General features: G+C 35.0%; 2 non-coding genes across 2 annotated transcripts; one reads left to right on the top strand and one right to left on the bottom strand.

Annotated features, from left to right (window-relative positions):
* Nucleotides 1-18,432: 18,432 nt before the first annotated feature.
* Nucleotides 18,433-18,539, bottom strand: LOC128040181 (small nucleolar RNA R71). Its single transcript, XR_008194839.1, has one exon. It is a non-coding gene; the product is annotated as a small nucleolar RNA R71 (small nucleolar RNA).
* Nucleotides 18,540-21,993: 3,454 nt separating this feature from the next.
* On the top strand, nucleotides 21,994-22,100 carry LOC128040224 (small nucleolar RNA R71). Its single transcript, XR_008194882.1, has one exon. It is a non-coding gene; the product is annotated as a small nucleolar RNA R71 (small nucleolar RNA).
* Nucleotides 22,101-22,599: the final 499 nt, after the last annotated feature.

The following is a 22,599-nucleotide window of genomic DNA, read 5'->3' as shown; positions in this document are numbered from 1 at the left end:
TCTACCCTTAACTTTACCATCTATACACCAAATAGTAACAAAATTGTAAAACTCCTCACCCGGCCCAGTTGTCGAACTCGAGTTATAGAATGCTACAACAAACACCGTAATATTCACACAAAAATTATAACATTGAATTCAATTAAAATAATCAAATTAATCCAAATTCATGCATAATAGAAGTTATTGGTAAAGTAGAGACTAAATCTAACATAGTTTAATAGGTTCAAGTAAGATTATGGAGCAATTTAAAAATTTTTAAAACTTTAGAACTAGGTATCGATACCAAAGAAATAAGTATCGACATTTTTATGATAGATATCGATACTTATATAAATATTGATACCATTCTGGCGTTCTGTTTGTTTTAAAACTGTTCATATGGTCAAGTATTAATACCAAATATCAAAATATTGATACTGGAGCTAAAAAATGATTAAATACTATCTTTAAAATACCTATTTCATGCCCAAAACACCTAAATACTATAACACCCCATACCAGGTCCGATCGTTGAACCTGAACTATAAGGTGCTATAAGCAAATACCAACACTTGATTTTATTCCGTAGTCCAAAATATCAAATCAAAACCACATCACATAGCATAACATTTCCTTAATCATTAAATCATTAGGCATATAAACCAAGCTACCTAATAAGATAACGACATGGCTATTTCTATCACATTCATATACATTCATATATATAATCTTCAAATTCCAAATGAACAATGCAACCATAAGACATTTTAGGTACATGCCAAGTCCAAAATGCAATCATCATCAATACTTGAGTCCGCAATTGCCGCTAGATGTTGAATCGATGATCGTACTTGAGATTTAAGGTTCCAAACATGCATAATATACAAATAATCCCCAATACACCTTAACAAAACCAATATGAATGTCTACCACATTGCCTTTTTATTTCTTAGAGCTAAAATAAGCAAAACACCTACTATAATGAATAAAAAATAGCTTGGATCAATCCCTTGATGGCCACACCACTCACATTGAGAGCGCAACTACTCTACAAAGGATAAAATGGAGTGTGTGAGCTTAACAAGCTCAGTGAATGCCAAGATCAACCACTACGCAAACAAATTGTCATGCATCAACTAAGCAACATACAACATATTACCCAAAACGCTATTATATAAGTGCCATAATTCACATATTTCGTCATATTCCATGCATACTTTTACACTCTATTTATACAAACGTTAAGACATACATATATATATTCCGACACATATCAATCACATATAAGCACATATAATTACATACAAACACATTTAGTCATAGTGTATGATAATTGGCTCTTAAGTTTATGAAACATAAAATAGACCACTCATCGGATACACGGATCTCCAACACACCACACATAGACTTGTAGAATCAAACATATCCCATAAGTGACGCATATAGCTAACTCTCTCCAACACACCGCACATACATATCCTAGTGAAGAGAGCTTGACTCGCATTCCCTTATCTCTCCAAAACTGTCCATAGGCCTCAGCGCCCCATATATCACAACATAAATAAGTGAGTACACACAATCCTATAGCATGCCAACTGTTTCCAATGGTTTTATCAAGTCACAAGGTCAAAATATCTAGAATGTCATCAAATATTACTTATCGATTATCCACACGTATTCACCACATAATCATATAAATAGCACATTATACACGTTGTCACATGGCATGAATAACATACCCTCATATTTACCATCACAACAGTCATCAGAACATGTTCATATTTCATCACATTGTAATTCTCTTTATCAAAAGTCACAAACATATTTATCAAATATTTAGCATAAGTAAAAGAACACTTATACTCGAAATTTAGAGAAGGGGTTTAGGCTACCTCTAAATTCCCAAATACACAACGAATCATCTACGAGCAGTGATCCTAAAACACTCACCAATTATCATATTTTGTCGAAAACTGAAACCTTGAACTAGCTCTTCCTTCAACTCGTTGTAGGCTCTAATGAATCTGAGGCTTCACACACAACAATCACAAGATATACACAGTCAAGTAACAAACAATGACTCATTCAAACCAACTAAATCGTAAACACTCTAGTGGAAAACCTTGACGAGCTAGAGCAGTGTTGGCGATACGTTGTAGTGCTCCTACCATCTCAGACATGAATTGCACGACACGGCCCATCTGAGCATCATCCCGCGGCGGCGCATCGTCACCCATACTACCCCGATCTTGACGCGGAGGCATAACAACTACCGTATACTGAAGAGAAAGAGTAAAGAAAACATACCAAGACTGAGTAGCGGCAAGAGATCCAAGATTTAACTAAGTGCAGTTCCTATAGGGCATTGTGTTCCCAATCCTACCCCAAGAACAATTTATATCACAAAGATCATTTATAGACAAAAATACGAAATTTTTAATCAACACAAGCAAGCAAACATCATAATCCAAGATCATTAATATTCAAGCAACCTAGGATAACCTAAGTTTTTAAACCTAGAGCTCTGATACCATATAATGTGACACCCCAAATCCAACCGGGACGAACCGACCCGAATTCGAAGCAATACATTAGCCACTTCACTGACCCTTTGGCTAACGACCACCCAAGACACACCCACACCTTATAACACCTCAATCTTATCTAATTATTAGTTATATATAAATGCAAAAGCAAATTATGAGCCAATTTTAAACTTTTCCTATGTAATTGAACCTAAGAGCATTTTCGTCATTTTACCACGTATGGTAAAACTAACCTGATTTTAGATATAAGTGTTTAACGCCTTTATTTAGTCAAAGTTATGCAAGCCTAAAAATTTTAGCTTAATTTGAGTTCGTTTACTATGTCTAATCCAAGTTTTATTATTAAGGACTAAATTGTAACAAATAAAAACTATCAGAACCTATTTTAAATTATAAATTAAGTGTGTTTCTATCGAAACGAGACTATTCCTATAATTTTACCAAGTTTCTTTATCATCTAAGGCTCTAATTAGACTAGTCAATTTTCAAAACTAAATTGTAACTTAAACAAATTAGAATACCAAATTAAAAAGACAAAAATTCAAACCCCAAAACCCAGACGGCCATGTCCCCCAGATCGTGTGTCATTAAACGACCATGTTAACATTGTGAAAAACTTTTAGATCGATCGCACACGCCCGGGTGGAAATCCCACACGCGAACGTGTGATAGCTCGAGTCTCCACACGCCCATGTCACTTACCCACACCCGCGTGTAACCCTTCACACGCCCGTGTGAAAACCACTACACCTATTTTTGGAAAAACTCCTTTTAAAACTCGATTTTGCATATTTTAATGGCCAATTAAACCTGATTTAACTACGATTAATTAACAGACATATACACACACCTTTAATTGAATTTATCGACATCAATTAAGCCTCAATTATATAGAATTAGACAATAAATTTCATGCATAACAAACACCGGATAAATCAAACAAGTGGTGTACCTTAGTTGCTAGTAAACCACTCTATGGAAGCTTCATTTAAACAATCGTTAGTATAAATTTCATGCCTCATGCACCGTATTACCAATCATAGTGTTATCAAGCAACAATACACCGTAAATCATTCAATAATTAAACTCAAACACGCCTCATAAAACCATCCAAAATAAAATGTGCAATGTCCAATGTCCAACTACTACCAAAATTAAACTAATTCCTGAGAGTTCCACAATGCCTGATTACAGTCTCTAAAACGTGTAATAAAGTCTCTATCAAGCCTAAATCTCTTGGAAATCTCTTGCTCGGCTCCTCAGCTCCTCAAGCTCGATGATTATTTGCACGAATTGTGAGGGTGTGAGGTTTAAAAAACTCAGTGAATGTTAATAAAAATGAGTAGTAAATCAACATCCAAATCATGCTTAAATCACATCCAATCAACCACTAATTATCAGACATAATAATGAAACATGTCAAATTAATTTCCATATGCTTTATCAATATCAAGAATCCATTATTCGTGGCTTACAAACATCGAATGATATAACAATAATCAGACATAAATATATTGCCATACACTTCTCATGGCTTAATTGGGTGACTATACATCGGATAAACGGATCTCCGAACTCCCACAAATATCAAATACAGTCCACCGAGTTAAGTAGGCTGAAGCACATGCTCGTTTATAGTGCCTAAAATAACCTAATGTGTGGAGACTCATGCTCAACACAGCCTTATCTACTCCAAACAAATCAATCTACCTAGAGCCATATATTCATAATGTCACAAATAAAAGTGAGTACTCCCAAATCCTATGGCATGCCAACTATATCCAATGGATCCACCATGCATGTTGCCAATATATTCAGTCAAACATAGCATATAAATCAGTCATTATTATGCTCAATTTAATGTGACAAAATGCTTATGTGTAACATGTAACATAGCCAATTAACATCTAATTAAATCAAGCATTTCATTTGCCATTTTCCAATGTTCAATTACCAATTGTAACACCAATATATCATGATCAAAAAATCCAGTAAACATGCTTTAATCATCAATTATTTAGCCTAATTAAATTACACAAAACCACTTAAATGCTTACTTACCATTATTCAATAAAAATTAAACTTTTGTACATATAATATCAATCTTGCAAAAATCAGCCATTCAACCATAATTAATCAATTGACATCATCAATTAAGCTATTAATTAAACATAAATGAGGGTTAATTTACCAAATTGCCCTTAGAAACACTTACCACACAATTTATTCTACCACAAACAAGTGATCAACCAAGCAAACTCAAGCTTCAATTCTGGTTAGCTCAGTCCTTTTCAAGGTTTAGAGCTTCAACAGAGATAAAGTAACCATTACCATCTTTCCAATGATATAACGAACATGAATTTTAATTAACTATACTAACTGAAATCCTTTCACAGAGTTACCTTATCAGATTTGTAACATCAAGTCAAAAACTCGATTCCTCATAAAATCGATCTCCCTAGCCCTCCTAAACACTTTCAATCATGAATACTAGACCAAATACACTTATCCTAAGCATCAATTTCATCTTTAAATCAATTTCACAAAATTTTAAAAAATCAGTTCATGAAGATGATGAAATTTGGGTTTCTTTAAATTACCTCACAAATCATGTTTAATCTTGATAAATAAGATCAAAAACCTTCTAATAGATCCATTTTGAGTTGGAACATCTATTGATTTGTAGATTTCCTCTCAAAATTCAAATTCCACCATTAAAGAACCATGTGTTCTTAGAAGAAGATGACATTGATAAAATCCTTTAATTGACTCTCAAATCAAGTAAAATGTTTCTAATCATCATAAAAACAAGTTTAGGATTGAAGATTACCTTTGATTGACTTTAAATTTGTTGATTGAAAATCTTGATTCAAGAAACTTGAGAAATTTCAGAATATTTTTGATTACTTTTGAGAATAATTTTGGGTGAATTGATAAAGTATTTTGAGAAGGAAATTGGTTGGATCTATTCTTTGGTGATAAATCTTTAAAATCATGCAAAGAAAACAAATTTTAAAGATCTCTAATCTAATGTAAAATGTGTGAAAAATGGGCTAGATACATTAGTTTTAAAACTGAAACCACCTGCCAAAAATTAAAAAATTGGGACATTTGCCTAATGGTCACTACCACATTTCCCTTACTTTACCATTTAATCCCCTCCCTCTAAAAATTCAAATTTTAAGGTTTATTTGCCATATAAATACTCTAAATTTTCCCTTGTTTTACAATTAAATCTTATTTAATTAATATTTAAATTTTAGTCAAATTACACCTAATAAAAATTATTTTACAATTCTTTTTCAACCAAAATTATTTTCACTAATAATTATTTAAAATCTTTAAAATTAATTTTTCAAAAATATTTTCTTTTAATCGATTTCAGATGAAATTAACTTCCTAAATTAAATTAAAAATTACAAAAAACCCTATAAATTCCTAATTTCACACTCAGAACCCAAAAAATATGCCCGAAACTACTAGACTCGATTTAGGGATATTATAGATGCCAAATTGGTATTTTGACTCCCTGCACTTTCGTAAATACAGAGGTATCATTTTAAAGGCCTTTATATCGATACCTCTACTTTAGGTTACATAAATTCAATAAATAAGAACATTTAAAACATTCAAACTTAGTCCCTAAACATCATGCTTTATTCACCTAGTCACATAAGCACCAAAATGTCTAAACAATAAACCAAACACTATCTCCAAGTTCTCAAGCTTCCAAACTTACACAATATGCAAAAAAACCCAAATACATCTTAAAAAAACCAATAAAAATGTCCACCACATTGCATTTTCATTCCCTAGAGCTAGAATAAGCAAAACACCTAATATAGTGAGTAAAGAATGGTTTGGATCAATCCCTTAACGGCCACATCGCTCACACTGAGAACGCAACTACTCTGTAAAGGATAAAATAGAGTATGTGAGTTTAACAATCTCAGTGAATGCATAGAACAACCACTATGCAAACAAGTCGTCACGCATAAATAAAATAACATACAACAGATTCCCAAAACACCATTAACTAATTCTCATAATTTACACATTATCTATACGAACGTTTAGGCATACATATAGCAATATTCTGACACGTATCAATCACATATAAGCACATATAATTACATAATATCACATTTAGTCATGGTGTATGATAATTTGACTTTTGAGTAAATGAAACATAAAGTGGACCCTATCACCATTCGTCTGATACATGAATCTCCAACACAGCACACATAGACTTGTAGAGTCAAACATATCCCATAAGCAAAGCATATAGCTAAGGCTCTCCAACACACTAGACATACATACCCAAGTGAATAGATCTTGGCTCACATTCCTTTATCTCTCTAAAACTTTTCTTGGGCTTCAACGCCCTATATATCACAACACAAATAAGTGAGTACTCACAATCTTATTGCATGAAAACTATATCCAACGGTTTCATCAAGTCACAAGGCCAAAATATCCATAATGTCATCAAATATTACTTATCGATTATCTGCACGTATTCACTGCATAATCATATCGTTAGCACATTATACACACTGTCACATGGCATGTATAACATACCCTCATATTTACCGTCACAATAGTCATCATAACATTTTCATATTTCATCATTTCATAATTCTTTTTATCACAATTTACAAACATATTTATCAGATATTTAGCATAGGTAAAAGAACACTTACACTTAGAATTTAGAGAAGGGGTTTAGGCTACCTTTAATTTCCCAAATACACAACGAATCATCGACGAGTAGTGATTCTAAAATGGTCACCAAAATATTTTCTTTTACCAAAAAACGGAAAGCTGAGAAAAGCTTCCTGTTTCTTTTATCTCTACTCGATAAAGGTCCTATCTACTCCGACACTGTAACACCCTATACTCGAGCTAAACGGAAAAACCAAGTCTAGGATGTCAAGTGAACTTACCAGAAAACAGATGCACTTAAAGTCGATTTAATCATTACATAGATAAGTCATAAAACCACCTACATAATTCAATCTTAAAACTTAAAGTAAAAAAAATAACACTTTTAAACACACACACATATATATTTAAAATGGAATCATTAGGTGACCAAGTCCCACGTCCACGGATTGCTTGGATCTGGGATGTTCCTGAAATGCATTCAATCTAATTAGTACGTTGCAACCTAATGTAAAATATAAATACTCAACGTACATAAAATAACTCAGATATTATTGAGAATTCAGACAACACACTCAGTCTTATGCAATTAGATTAATAATTCACAATAGTTTCAGATACAGAGTAGTTCAAATACACAACAATCAGATACAGAAATATATTCAGATGTAATTACAGATAAAGAAATAGTTATCCTACCCCCATCCACTACACACCATCTCCGACCAACCCAACACACTAGTAGGTATATAATACTCGTCCAGCCCTACACACCTCATATTGTCAATACGACACGTTGCAGTGTTTACAGTTTCACTACCAATTCAGATATAAGTATAGGTTATTTGACCACCAGATTAGTACAAAACACTTCCTTAAATTCATAATTCCTACCCCATGCAAATGCAGAGTACAGATGACCTATATATATACTTATGTAGATACAATCATATAGTTCCAGTATAATAGAGGGTAGGAATTCTTGTGAATTGTCTTATACAGATATGTAGAACTAGTTTATAATCATAATAAAGCAGATCATACAGTTGACTTTAGTTCATACATATCTTATAGACAACTTACACTTGCCCATACAGTGATTATAGCGTTAGCAAAAATTTGGCGATTTAGGCTCACATGTTTATGCGAGTGCCCGTTTGACCCCACACGACCATGTGGTTCCCTGCGTGCCCTTATGTACCAAGTTAGAGAGTCACACAGTCTGGGCACATGCCCGTGTACCTCACAAGATCCGGCACACGCCAATGTCCCTTGCCCGTGTATTCCTGATACAAAAATAATGAGTCACACGGTTTAGACACATGCCCATGTGTTAGCCAGTGTGACCACTGCACCTTAATATCTCATGTACGGCTTACCACACGCTTGTGTAGCTCATCTGTGTGTCTCAAATCCAAATTCAGTCAGGTACACGGTCCACCACACGGCATTCCACATGGCCATGTGACAACCCATGTGCCGTCAACTATCCCGTTTTCAACGACAAAAATATAGAAAAAAAGGGTTTTGATACCCTACCTAAAAATAACGATGACCCTGAAACAACCCAGGACTCCCAAAGCTTAAAAAATCCAACTACTTAATTAACAAAAATTCAAGAGATACGTTAAATCGTAACAACAATCAATTCCAAAACCTTCAATGTACAAACCCGAAATGAACAAAACTTACTTACCGAAAGTTCAGTGGTGCACGATTGCATTCTAGATGACGATAAAAGCGTTAGGCATCTGTTAACCTTCCCCTAAGCTTCCGTAACCACGAGCAAACAAAGCAAAACAAAATTGATCAATGCCATCACCTCAGAATTTTGAGAAATTCGAAATTCATACATAAAAACCAAAATTGCTACGATTAAATCTTATCTTTAGGCACAGAAACAACCAACAGTACAATACGATTCAACGATTAACCCAACAGAACATTATACGAAGTGAAAATTCAAGAACGATGCCAAAAGAAAGAAGAAATGGAAAAATAAAAATAAAAATAAATAGTGAGGGAGTGTAGTTAACGTATAAGAACATTCATTTCAAATTCTAAGATTTATGGAGAAGTGCAAAAACATTAATCCTTAGTGCACACGCAAAGATTCGAACACAAGACCACTAACACAAACATATGCTTAACCATTGAACAAACAGACTCATTCTTGGAACCTCAATGCACAAAATCTAACTTAAGTGATACATGCAAGTCTAAAAGTTCAATTAAAGAATACGCAAAACTTCAAAAGATGCGACTTGAACCTCAAACCTTCAGTGAGCAACAAAAGCACATTAGCACCAAAACACCCACATTTCCATTGACATAACCTAAAAAGAAAACTCACAATTTTTGCGCTGTTACAGACACTTCAACAAGACAAACCATATATATATCTAGTCAACAATCAGTCAATAACTCACCTCAAAGAACCACAAACACAAGCCTAAGCTACATTCTTTTCTAACCAAAACCTTTAGCACAACAAACCTAAAATTCGAATAACTCAGTCTATACTTAATCTTTTTACATGAAACAAATTCCATTCATCTTCATATTCATCTACAACTAATTCCCAACCTTTAAACTTCACAAAATTACGCATTTTAAGGTATCAAAAATTTTTAACAAGTTTTGGCCATTGCAACGAAAATTCATTAAAACCCGAGAAATCCTTGATGAAATTTCAAAGTTCCTTTAGAAAGCTTCTAATTAGATTAAAACTAATTTTAAAACACTTTAAAACCAAGTTTTCATCCACAAACTCGAAATTCACCATTAAAGACCTAATTTTTGGCTTTTAATCAAAACATGCGACTTAACATCTAAAAATTCAGTTTTAAAGACCCAGTAACATTAAAAATTAATGAGAATGGAAATGGTTACCTTTAATGAGAGGAATAACTTGTTTTCAATACCGATTTGGGAAACCCACAACTGGAGAAGATTATGAATTTTGTAAGATTTTTGGATAATTTCTTGAAGATTTAGAGAGGTTTAATGCTTGGAAATGATAGAAATTGAAAGTATTATAGTTTGGGAGTCAAAAATCAATTGGGAGAGTGAAGAATAGCAGGGGATGACAACACTAAGGAGATAGGAAGAAGCATTCGTGAAAATAACTGAGAATGGGGGTTTATTAGGTTGATTTTGAAAAATTGGTTTAATTGCTTTATAAAGAGTCACAGTTTTGACCCTTTTACAAATCATACCCTTTTCTAAAATTAAAGACATTTAAAACTCATTTCCAAAAATTAACTTAACTTTACGAAAACCTTTGTCGAAAACATTATCGAGTACCAACGTTACTAAATTCTAAGCTCATATAGGCCAAAATTCGTAAAATACCCATAAAACTCTTAGGCCTATTTTGGGGTGTGACAACTCTCCCCCACTAAAAGGAATTTCGTCCTCAAAATTTACTTGAGCTAAAAAAATATAGATTTTGACATCTCATCGCTTTCTCAGTTTCCTGAGTAGCCTATTCCAATTTGTGGTTGCGCCACAAAACTTTAACCAACGAGACTCTCTTGTTTCGCAACACTTTCACTTCATGGTCTAAAATCTCTACTAGTTCCTCACCAAAAGTGAGATTAGGTTGAACCTCAATCTCCTATACTGACACAATATGTGACGGATTTGAACGATACCTCCGAAGCCTAGACACATGGAAAACATCATGGATTTGCTCAAGTTCCGGTGGTAACTTGAGTCGATATGCTACCGGTCCAACCCTTCCGACAACCTCATATGGTCCAACATACCTTGGACTCAATTTACCCTTCATACCAAATCTCAAAACCATTTTCCACGGGGAAACTTTCAAGAACACCTTATCGCCAACTTGAAACTTTATATCTCGATGTTTCAAATCCACATAAGATTGCTGCCTATCTGTTGCTACTTTCAACCTTTAAAATATCAACTTTACTTTCTCTTCAATCTTACGAAATAGATCTAGTCTGAAAACACACTTTTCATCCAACTCCGTCTAACACAAAAGAGTCCTACACCTCCTACCATACAACGCCTCAAATGGTGCCATGCAAATACTTGCTTGGAAATTGTTATTGTAAGCAAACTCTGCTAAGGGCAGATATCGCTCCCAATTACCACTGATCTCAATCACACGGCTTCACAACATATCTTCTAATACTTGAATTACCGTTTCTGATTGACCATCAGTTTGGGGATGATAAGCCATACTGAAAGTAAGCTTCGATCCCAAATCCTCCTACAAATTCTTCCAAAACCATGAAGTAAACCTCGGATCCCTATTAGAAATAACCAACTAGAACCTATTTAAGATGAACAATCTCAACAATATACAACTCCGCCAAGTTCTGCAATGAGTAATTGGTATACAGTACTAGGAAATGTGTACCCTTCAAAAATCAATCTACTATAACCCAACCCGAATCTTTCTTTAATGGATCAATGACAAACCCGAAACAAAATCTATAGTAAGCCTTTCCCACTTTCATTCAGGAATCGTAATAACTTACAACAACCCCGAAAGAAATTGATGTTTAGCTTTCACCTTCTGACAAACCAAACATCGAGCCACGAAATCCGTAACGTCACACTTCAACTCAAGCTACTATGCACCTTGGTAAGGATCGCTTGCCTTAAATCCACATCTTGCAGCCTACATAATCTACCTCAAAAATTTAGGATAGCATCGTCGTCTACATGGAAATCCCCCTTAATTCTTTGCTCAACCTTCCGAATCCACTTTACTAAATCCCAATCTAAGGTTGTTTTTCCTTAATCTATTGCAAAAAAGTCAACCTTACTCGAAGTTCAACACACAAACCACCATCACTAGCTACACTCAAGCATGCAAACATAGCTTTCAACTCCGTCATTGATTTCCTACTCAAATCATTAGCAACAACATTCGCCTTGCCAGGGTGATACTTAATCACACAGTCATAGTCCTTTAAAAGCTCAATCCAATGCCTTTACTTGAAATTCAACTCCTTTTGGGAGAGGAGATACTTAAGACTCTTATGATCGATGTAAATCACACACTTCACTCTATGAAGATAATGGTGTCAAATCTTAAGTGCAAACACCACAATAGCTAACTCCAACTCATGAGTAGGATAGTTATGTTCATGCGTCTTCAACTGCCTTGAAGCACAAGCCATAATTTACCCTCTTGCATCAACACACAACTGAGCCCTGTATACAAAGTGTCACTATAAACCACAAAATCTTTTCCAGGTTCATATTGAATCAACATAGGTGCCATTGTCAACACTGCCTTAAGCTGATCAAAACTCTTCTGCATTTCATCAGTCCATTCGAATACCACACTTTTTTGAAGTAGTTTCGTTAAGGGTGCAGCAATGAAAGAAAACCCTTCAATGAATCTATGACAATAACCAGCTGAACCTAAGAAACTCCAAACTTCAGTAACACTCCTAGGCGGCTTCCACTCATCTCACACTTCTATGGGTCCATACTAATCCCTTCTTCCGAAACCACATGACCTAAGAGCGCCACTTCCCTAAGCCAAAATTCACACTTACTTAACTTTGTATATAGTTGTTTATCCTTGGAAATATGCAAGACAACCCTTAGATGCCCGTCGTGATCCTCCTCAAAACGAGAACACACCAAAATATCATCTATGAATATGACCAAAAACTGATCCAAGTACGAATGAAATGCTCGGTTCATCAAATTCATTAACACATCAGGGGCATTAGTTAATCTAAAAGGCATCACCAAAAACTCATAATGCCCTTACCGAGTTCTACAAGCAGTTTTCAAAACATTTGACTCATTCACCTTCAATTGGTAATAACCAGATCTTAAACCAATCTTTGAAAATACCATTGCACCTCAAAACTGATCAAACAAGTCATCAATTCGAGGAAAATGATACTTATTTTTAATAGTTAAGTTATTCAATTGTCTATAGTCAATTCACATCCACATCATACCATCCTTTTTCTTCACAAAAAAATTGGTGCACCCCATGGAAATACACTAGGTCAAATGAACCCTCTATCCAACAACTCTTTCAACTAAATCTTTAACTCTTTGAACTTTTATAGTGCCATGCAATAGGGTACAATGGACACCGGTACAATACTAGGATAAAGCTCAATTCCAAACTCCACTTCTCTTTCCGGCGGCAAGCCAGGAAACTCTTTAGAAAAATCTCTAATGGTTCGAATATCCTGAACTCTCAACTCCTCACTAACTAAATTCATCACATAAGCCAAATAAGCTTCACAACCTTTACCCATCAACTTCTCATCCTTCATAGCCAAAACAATATTAGACATAAAACCCGATCTTTCACCCACAACAACAATTTCCAAACCATAACTATCTCTCAAGGTAATTCACATAGTCTCAAATTCACCTTAGCCTTATGCTCAGTTAACCAGTCCATGCCCAAAATAACATCGACCCATAAAATGGTAGTTTCATGAAATCAACAGAGAAAACGTGCCCTTGTATCATAATAGGACATCTAAATTAAACTCTATTCACAATAACACTATCTTCAAAGAAACTAATTACAGTCATCCCAAATCAGTTATCTCTACAGAAATCCCTAGTTGACCAACTAATTCACTCAAGATGTACGAATGTGTAAAACTAGAATCAACTAAGGCAAACAATAGGATAGATCGCAAAGTGAAAGTACATACAATAACATCAGTCGGATCTTGATCCTCAGGTTCCCTAACAGTATAAACCTAGGTCAGACCACCACACTCAACCTGTTAGGCAACAATGTGAGCAACAACCCGCTGCCCAACCAGTCTCTCATTACCTCTACCAAGACCTTAAGCTCTAGTAGGTATAAAAATAGGTGTCGAACTCTAAGTCTGCGAAACCTCTACTCTATTTGGGTAATCCCTCAAAAAATTTTCCTTCAAACCATACTTATAACAGACACCAGTCAACTTACAACACTCTCCAGGATGCCTACGATCACAATGAGCACAAAGCGGCCATCTAGAACCACCAATGCTATTCACCACTTTACTCTGTTGCCTAGACTGACTCGATCGAGACCCACATCTCACACCTCTACTAGAACTATAATTATCACGTCCTCTCTTGGGTACACGTCCCAAAGCACCATCAAAAACTGTCTTACCAGTCTTAGTCACCACAGAGTGAGCTGGCTCAGCCAAAGTCTCCTCAACTGCCTTGGCTTTTTACACAAGCTCATCAAACAACTCTGTACTCTAGGCCACTAGGTAATCTCGAATCTCATAATTGAGCCCAAAAAGGAACCTCTTACAATGATCCTTCTCAATCAAAACCATCTCATAACCATTATGACTAAGGCGCACAAACTTTGCCTCATAGTCAGCCATAGAAAAGCTACCTTGCACAAGATTTAAAAATTCCTGCATACGAGCTTCCATATACTACTCGCCCATAAATTCATCCTAAACACCTTTAGGAAATAATCTCATGTTAAACGAATAATGATTGTACCTCTCTTAATAGTATTCCACCAATGATGCACCTCCCCACCAAGTAGGGACACAATACACCCCAACTTCTCCTCATCAGAACAGGACATCTACTCGAGGATCCTTTCCACTTCTTCTAACCAGTACTCAACTATGGTCGGATCAGTCCTTTTAACCTCAGAAAACTCTTTACCACCTAACACTCGAAGATGTTCAAATATAGCCCATGATTCACAAGTGCAGGATTGGCAGGTGCAAGAGCAGGGTTAGCACCAGCAATCCACTGAAACGCTCCAATTATTGCTTCCATCAGAGGGTGTATGCACTCATCAAGTATATTCACCCTACGCGACAGCACATGAGGTGTAGAGAATGTACCATCCTCTTGAGCAGTAACTCTCACATTCATATGTCTAGGGGGCATATCTAATTATCTGGCATACACACACAAACAAATAAACGATGTGAGTGGTGGGGAGATGATCCAAATCTCATTCCTACAAGAAAGATTTGAAATTAAAGGCAATGTGTACCCATTCCTACACTACATACATTACAATCAAGAGTTATCACATGCATTTCAAACAGATTCATATCAGTCACTTCATGAAAGCTAGGAAATTTAAACTCATGAGTTTCAAAACTCCAAACAAAAAACAATCACCTAGGTCTGAGAGTTATTGAACCTAGGCTCTGATACCACCAAATATAAAAACCCATACTCGGTCTAGACACTATGCCAAATATCAAGATGCCACACTATCGTCTTACATCAATTTTATTGTAATTACCAGAATTAAAATACACTTATTTTCGTTTTACTTTAATTACTCTAACATTTATGAGAATATCAAGTTATGCAACCTTAGTTTAGCATTTAATCATACTTAGATACGAAAAAAAAAACATAAAATGTACATATCTCGAGCATTGGGGCCACTTAGTAAAATTTCCCAAAAATGTTACGTAGGCATCTATACCGCCTTTGTAGTATCGATACTTCCTTTAAGTAGTATCGATACCACCTGGAAAATCGATACTAAACTAGCATTCTGTTTCTCACCAAATTTCAAACATCAAAAAATATTGGTACATTTCGTAAGGTATCAATAATTACACCCCGAGTATCAATCCTCGGGCTAAGGTATCGATACCAATATTCTAACTCCCTACAATTTTGTAAATACAGGTGTATCATTTTAAAAGCCTTAATATCAATACCTTTGCTTCAGGTTACAAAATTTCAACATATAAGAGCATTTGAATCATTCAAACTTAGTCCCTAAACATCCTACTTCATTCACCTAGTCACATAAGCACCAAAATATCTAAACAATAAACCAAACACCATGTCCAAGTTCTCAAGCTTCAAAACTTACACAATATGCAAATAGTCCTAAATACGTCTTACCAAAACTACTAAAAATGTCTACCACATTGCCTTTTCGATCCCTTGAGCTAGAATAAGCAAAACACCTATTCTAGTGAGTAAAGAATGGCTTGGATCAATCCCTTGATGGCCACACCGCTCACACCAGGAATGCAACTACTCTGGAAAGGATAAATGAAGTGGGTTAGCTTAACAAGCTCAATGAATGCATAGAACAACCACTACGTACAAAAATCATCATGCATCAACCAAACAATATACAAAATATTCCCCAAAACACCATTAACTATGTCCCATAATTCACATATTTAGTCATATTCCATGCATTCTTTTAAACATTATCTATACGAACGTTTAGGCATACATATACCAATATTCTGACACATATCAATCACATATAAGCACATATAATTACATACAATGACATTTAGTCAGTGTATGATAATTTGGCTTCTGAGTTTATGAAACGTAAAGTGGACTCTATCACCACTCATCGGATACACGGATCTCTAACAAACCACACATAGACTTGTAAAGTCAAACATATCCTATAAGCAATGCATATCGCTAATGCTCTCCAACATACCACACATACATATCCTAGTGAATGGAGCTTGGCTCACATTCCCTTATCTCTCCAAAACTGTCCCTGGGCCTTAGCACCCCATATATCACAATACAAATAAGTCAGTACACAGAATCCTATAGCATGCCAACTGTTTCCAACGATTTCATCAAGTCATAAGGCCAAGATATCTATAATGTCATCAAATATTACTTACCGATTATTTGCACATATTCACTACATAATCATATAATTAGCACATTATACACACTATCACATAGCATGAGTAACATATCCTCATATTTATCATCACAACAGCCATCACAACATGTTCATATTTTATTACATCGTAATTCTTTTTATCATAATTCTTCATGTTTATTCCTTATATCAAGTTTATATTATTTACTAGATCCATGAGAAACTAATCCTCCTATGGGGAATTAGCGAATAGAGGAATGATTAATTAACTATTTTGTAGGGGTTTTTAATGGATCAATTGTTCAGGAAAAGAAGAACCTAAAACCCTAGTCTTGACAACCCTAGGAAGTCATTAAGGTGAGAATTAACCCAGATTTGGTATGGCCTATTCTTGAACACCTTAACTCTGAATCGGTCTGGATTGTAGGGTCGAGAGATAATTAGTTCTTACTGACTCAATATTCTAGTAAAAGAATCAAAAGATCCTGTTGGGGTATTGACTAGTTGATTGAACAAGAAAACCTGAGATGACAATTGATAATGATTATTGAAGCAAGCTAATAACTTATACCCAGATTTGATACATTTTACTTTTTGATTTCCAAATTTAATTTATTTTCTTTCTTTCTTTACATATTATTTTTAGTATAGTTTACCATAATCATTCTTTTTTATTCTTCGTACTATAATCTAATTAAAGTACTAATTAGATCTATGTATGTTTAAATTAGAATTAATTTAGTGCTCGCCTCCCTTAGGTACAATCCTCAAAGTACTTACCTACTTTATTGTAACTATATTAAAGTCTTACCCATATACTTGTAGATACCACTTCTCATATCTTTTGTGTAGGATTTCTACTCTAGACATTAGTACGTCTGGAGGCAGTCAAGTTATTGACGTCATTGCTGGGGAGGTAACGTCACTATATTAATTTTAATTTTTGCATGTTAATAGAATAATTAGGAAATCTTTAAGTTATAGCAACGAATTTATTTTTCTTATTTTCTACTAAACCTGTATTTCTAGGTTTAGTGTATGACTCGAAGTAGGGAAACACCTATAGAGCCAATCATAGATCCAGATACAATAATCTGAAGAAATCGTCGACAGCAACAACAATAGCAGCAACAACAAATGCAAAATCAGTTACTTGTTGGAGGCAATCTACCTCCACGTGAGAATCCATTGTTCGAAAAGGCTAACAATAATAATTTAGAAGATCCACCATAACTACCCATAAATATAAATATGGATTGTAACAAGAAGACTCTGAGAGTGTATGCGCTACCGAATTCAGACATGGTTCAAAGGAGTACAACGAGGCCAACCATCATGGCCAATAATTTTGATATTAAGGCAGCTATGATCCAGAATAATTTACAGTTTCACGGAACAATGACAGAGGATCTGAGCTAACATCTAAAATAGTTCTTCTAGTTTTGTGATACTTTCAAATGTAATGGGATCATTGATGACGCTATTCGTTTTTGGTTGTTCTTCTTTCCATTAATTGATAATGCATTTTCTTAGCTAGATTCACAGGCACCAAGATCAATCACAACATGGGATGAACTCGTAAGGAAATTCCTACAAAAATTCCTCCTCATTAGCAAAACAGTCCAACTAAGAAGGGAAATTTTGATGATCAAACATTTAGAGGGGGAAAGTTTTCATGAAGCATGAGAGCATTTTAAAATGTTAATTCAGAAATGCCCACACCACGGTTTGCCTGAGTGGTTACAATTGCAAATTTTCTATAATGGGTTGGATGTGCATTCAAGATCAGGATTAGATGGAGCAGCAGGAGGTGCCCTAATGAGAAAAAAGTATGAAGATGCGTACGAATTAATAGAAAGTATGCACTGAATTCCTACCAGTGGCCAATTGAATGATATACATACGGCCAAAGACCATCTACGGTGAAGGTTGTCCAGGAGTATGATAGATATCAACAATTAGTGAATAGAATCAACCGAATAGAGGCTAAGAAGAATACATTATTTTTCTATGAAGGACTCAAAATGATCTTCCACTACATCAATAATCCTACAAAGGATGTGAACTACATCAGAAATAGGGGTAGAAATCCCCATTCGAATACATACAATCCCAGATGGAGAGATCACCTTAACTTGAGATGGGGAGAAAATAAAAAAGGAGGTAATAGTTCTAACCAAACTATCAACCTCCTTATTTATAGAAACCTCAGGAAAGGGCCAACCCAAATGACCATACTGTATATGGTTAATGTCTTGATAAAATCAAGGGGGAGATGCAGTCAATGAGAACAAATGTGAAGCAGGTGCAGTCTGAGTGCACCAATTCAAAGAGAGCATTGACTAAAGTTGAATATCAGATGAACCAATTGATGACCATTATGGGTGATATAAAAAGATAAATTGGCACATGTATTCCTAGTAATACTAAAAATAATCCTCGTAGAAAAGGGAAGGAGCATGTGAAAACAATAGCATTCCGATCAAGTAAATTACTGAGTAACCCAGAGAACCCAACTCAAGAGGTAAATATGGAGAATACTAATGATCTTCAAGAAGAACCCCTAAAAGCTGATGATGAACCAGAGTCAGAGGAAGTAGTTACAACAGCAGTTGAACCAGAAAAAGATACAATTAAAGATTCTACTGTTGCAAAAATATCGTTCCCTCCAAGGTTAGAGGAAAAGAAAAATCGAGATGAAGACAAGTTTGTAAGTTTTCTAAACTTGTTAAAAACATTAAATCTCAACCTGTCTTTGATTGAATTGATTTAAAAATTTCCCAAGTACACTAATTTTTTAAATAAAATTATGTCTAGGCGTAGAAAAATTAAGGTATGTGAACAAGTTAATATAAGTGCTTCCTGTAGTACTACTATTTCGAGACAGGTTCCCCAAAAGTTAAAAGTTCCTGGAAGTTTTACTATTCCCATAAAGATAGGGAGCATTCATTTTAATAGAGCTCTATGTGATCTAGGAGCTAGCATTAATTTAATGCCTTTATCTATTTATGAAAAAAATCAGGTTAGGGAACCTTAAAAACACCCAGATAACACTACAGTTGGCTGATGGATCCTCAGTGTATCCGAAATGAGTACTAGAAGATGTGTTAGTCAAAGTGCGCAGCTTTATCATTCCAACTAACTTTGTAGTCCTAGACTTTAAAGAAGATCGAGAGATACCAATCCTGTTAAGAAGACCTTTCTTAGCCACTTCAAGGTCTACCATTGACCTAGAAAACAAGGAATTAATAATGAGGAATAATGGTGAAACCAAAATCTTTAAATGTGGTCACCAACAGAGTAGGGAAGGTAGGAGGAGTGGCATAACGGGCAATGGACTTCCTCTAATCCATGCAGGTAAAAAAAAATAGGTCCAAGGAAATAGATAACTGTGCAAAGGTGGAGTGGAGCGACGAGCGATGGGCTAATACTAAAAGAACCAGAGAATCATCCTTATATTTTTTAGAAACCATAATACTCTAGAAATTAGAATTTTAGGTGAAAATAGAGCCAATATTGCCACACGGTAACTCCGTGTCGCAACACCAAGGGCAGAATTGATAAAATTGAGAAAATAATCTTGTTGTTGCGGCATAGACTTTGCGTGTCGCGAAACCAAAGCCAGTATACCCAGAATTTAAAATTCCAGAGTGTGTAGCAACATTGAACCCCTGATGTCACGACAATAGTAAACTTACATGGATGTTGTGACACGGGACCCTCGTGTCGTGACATCGCTGTAATTTTCTAAAAGGTTGACCCGATCCGTTTTCATAACCCATTGGGCTAACCTAATATTATACCCAATTTTTAACCCCCAAAGTATCAAGTTTTCCCTAAAAACAACCTAACCCAACATTTTAACCTTTCTTAAAACTGTAAACACCTTAAAAACTCTCTCATATATAAAACCCCTTTTGTATTAAAACTTTAAATATAAAACCCCTTTGCTATTAGTTAAATATAGGATTACCACAATCGGGGGAAAACAAAGCACTAGAAGGAGTAACCACAAATGAATAGTATAAGCAATCCATTGCATTTTCTTCTATGGTTAAGGTTTCCTAACTTTTATTTTTACTATTTCATTGGAAACTTTGCTTGTTAATTCGTTAGTCATTGAACTTGAAGAAATATTCAAAATGCCTCCATGAAAGGTTAGAAGAACTAATGAACTAGAACCTTCTACGGTTCCAAACCCTTTTAATTTTTTAAACCCAAACGTTGAAAAATAGTTTGTAGAACTTCAAGGAACAATGTTTATTCAAGAGAGGGGCTTTGAACCATTGATTGTTCTCTGTCAGGAAATATGGCATTTAGTTAGATATCATAAATGGGAACGTTTTTGTATAATCCCAAAAGACTTTGTTGTGGTTCTGATAGTTCAGGAATTTTATGCATCATTACGGGACCAAGAGCCTAGAAAAATCAAAGGTCATACATGGGAATTAATACTTGTGTGAGGGAAAGATGTACGAATCAACCCTCAAGTTATTTGTGAATTTTACAATGCTCTATTCTATGAAAAAGATTTTATAGAAGAAACTGATTTGGAATATTTCCAAGACATAGATATGGGTAACATTATAAAATTTTTAACATAGGGAATGGGTGAATGGAAATGTCACCTAGGTACCGATATCCCAACCTCCTTTAATCAAGCAACAATATTTCCTGAAGCAAAAATGCGGCTACAATTTCTGTTCACTAGAATAACTCCTGCTTTGAACATTTCTAATGTCAATACTTTTCGAGAGGTTTTGCTTTACTCTATTTTGTAGAAAAAAAATATGCATCGAAATGTTGATTTACCAAAATATGAAACGATGTGTTAGCGGCTGTGTTACCAAAATAACTATAGTTGTAGCACTCGATGCAACACACGACTACTTTCATTTCCTGAACTGCAGTTGGTCTCTTCATTGTTTTGATCATATTATTTAAAGATGATACCTAGATAGTCAATAAAGTGATTACATCAGGTTCCATGGTGCTAGCAACTTTCTTGCCAGTCTCAACTCGCATGGTAGGATATTAATAATCATTGTTGGCAATCCGTTCTAAAATATCATACGCTTCATTGTAAGATTTACCCAACAAGGTACCATTGGTAGAAGCATCAACTATCATTCTCATATGTTATTCAACCCATTATAAAACATCTCCATTTGTGTCCAGTGATGAAACCCATGCATCAAACAATTATTAAGTAATTCCTTAATTTGTTCCCAAGCTTCATATAGTGTTTCATCCTCTAATTGCCAAAAAGATGTGATGTCATTTCTATGCTTAGCATTCATATTTGAGGGATTATACCGTAGTAAAAAGATCTGGCAAAGATCATTCCATGATGCCATTGTTTCTAACGGCAAAACATTTAGCCACGCTCTTGCACGATCTCTCAAAGAATATGGAAATAGTTTAAATCGCAAAGTGTCTTCAGGAACACCCTGTTGTCTAAACGAGTCACAAACCTCTAGAAAAAGTCTTAAATGTAGTCTTGGATCTTTAGTGGGTAATCCACCAAATTGTCTTACTATTTGCAACATTTGAAACATTACCGGTTCAACTCAAATTGCTAAGCTTGTATGTGCAATCTGACTATTCCTGGATTCAAATCCTCTAAAATTGGAACAACATGCTCTCGAATTGGTCTGTCACAACCATCTATCACACGAGGAATAGGAGGATTAACATCCTGACCATTTGTATTATCATTGAGAATGTGATCATTCAGACTAGGATCATTCCCTTCTCTAGCCATGTTTCACAGTTTTTTTCTCCTTCTTC

This window comes from Gossypium raimondii, chromosome 3 (assembly GCF_025698545.1).
Source record: "Gossypium raimondii isolate GPD5lz chromosome 3, ASM2569854v1, whole genome shotgun sequence".
NCBI lineage: Eukaryota > Viridiplantae > Streptophyta > Magnoliopsida > Malvales > Malvaceae > Gossypium > Gossypium raimondii.
The sequence above is the reverse complement of the archived record's forward strand: the minus strand, read 5'-3'. Positions and strand labels throughout refer to the sequence as shown.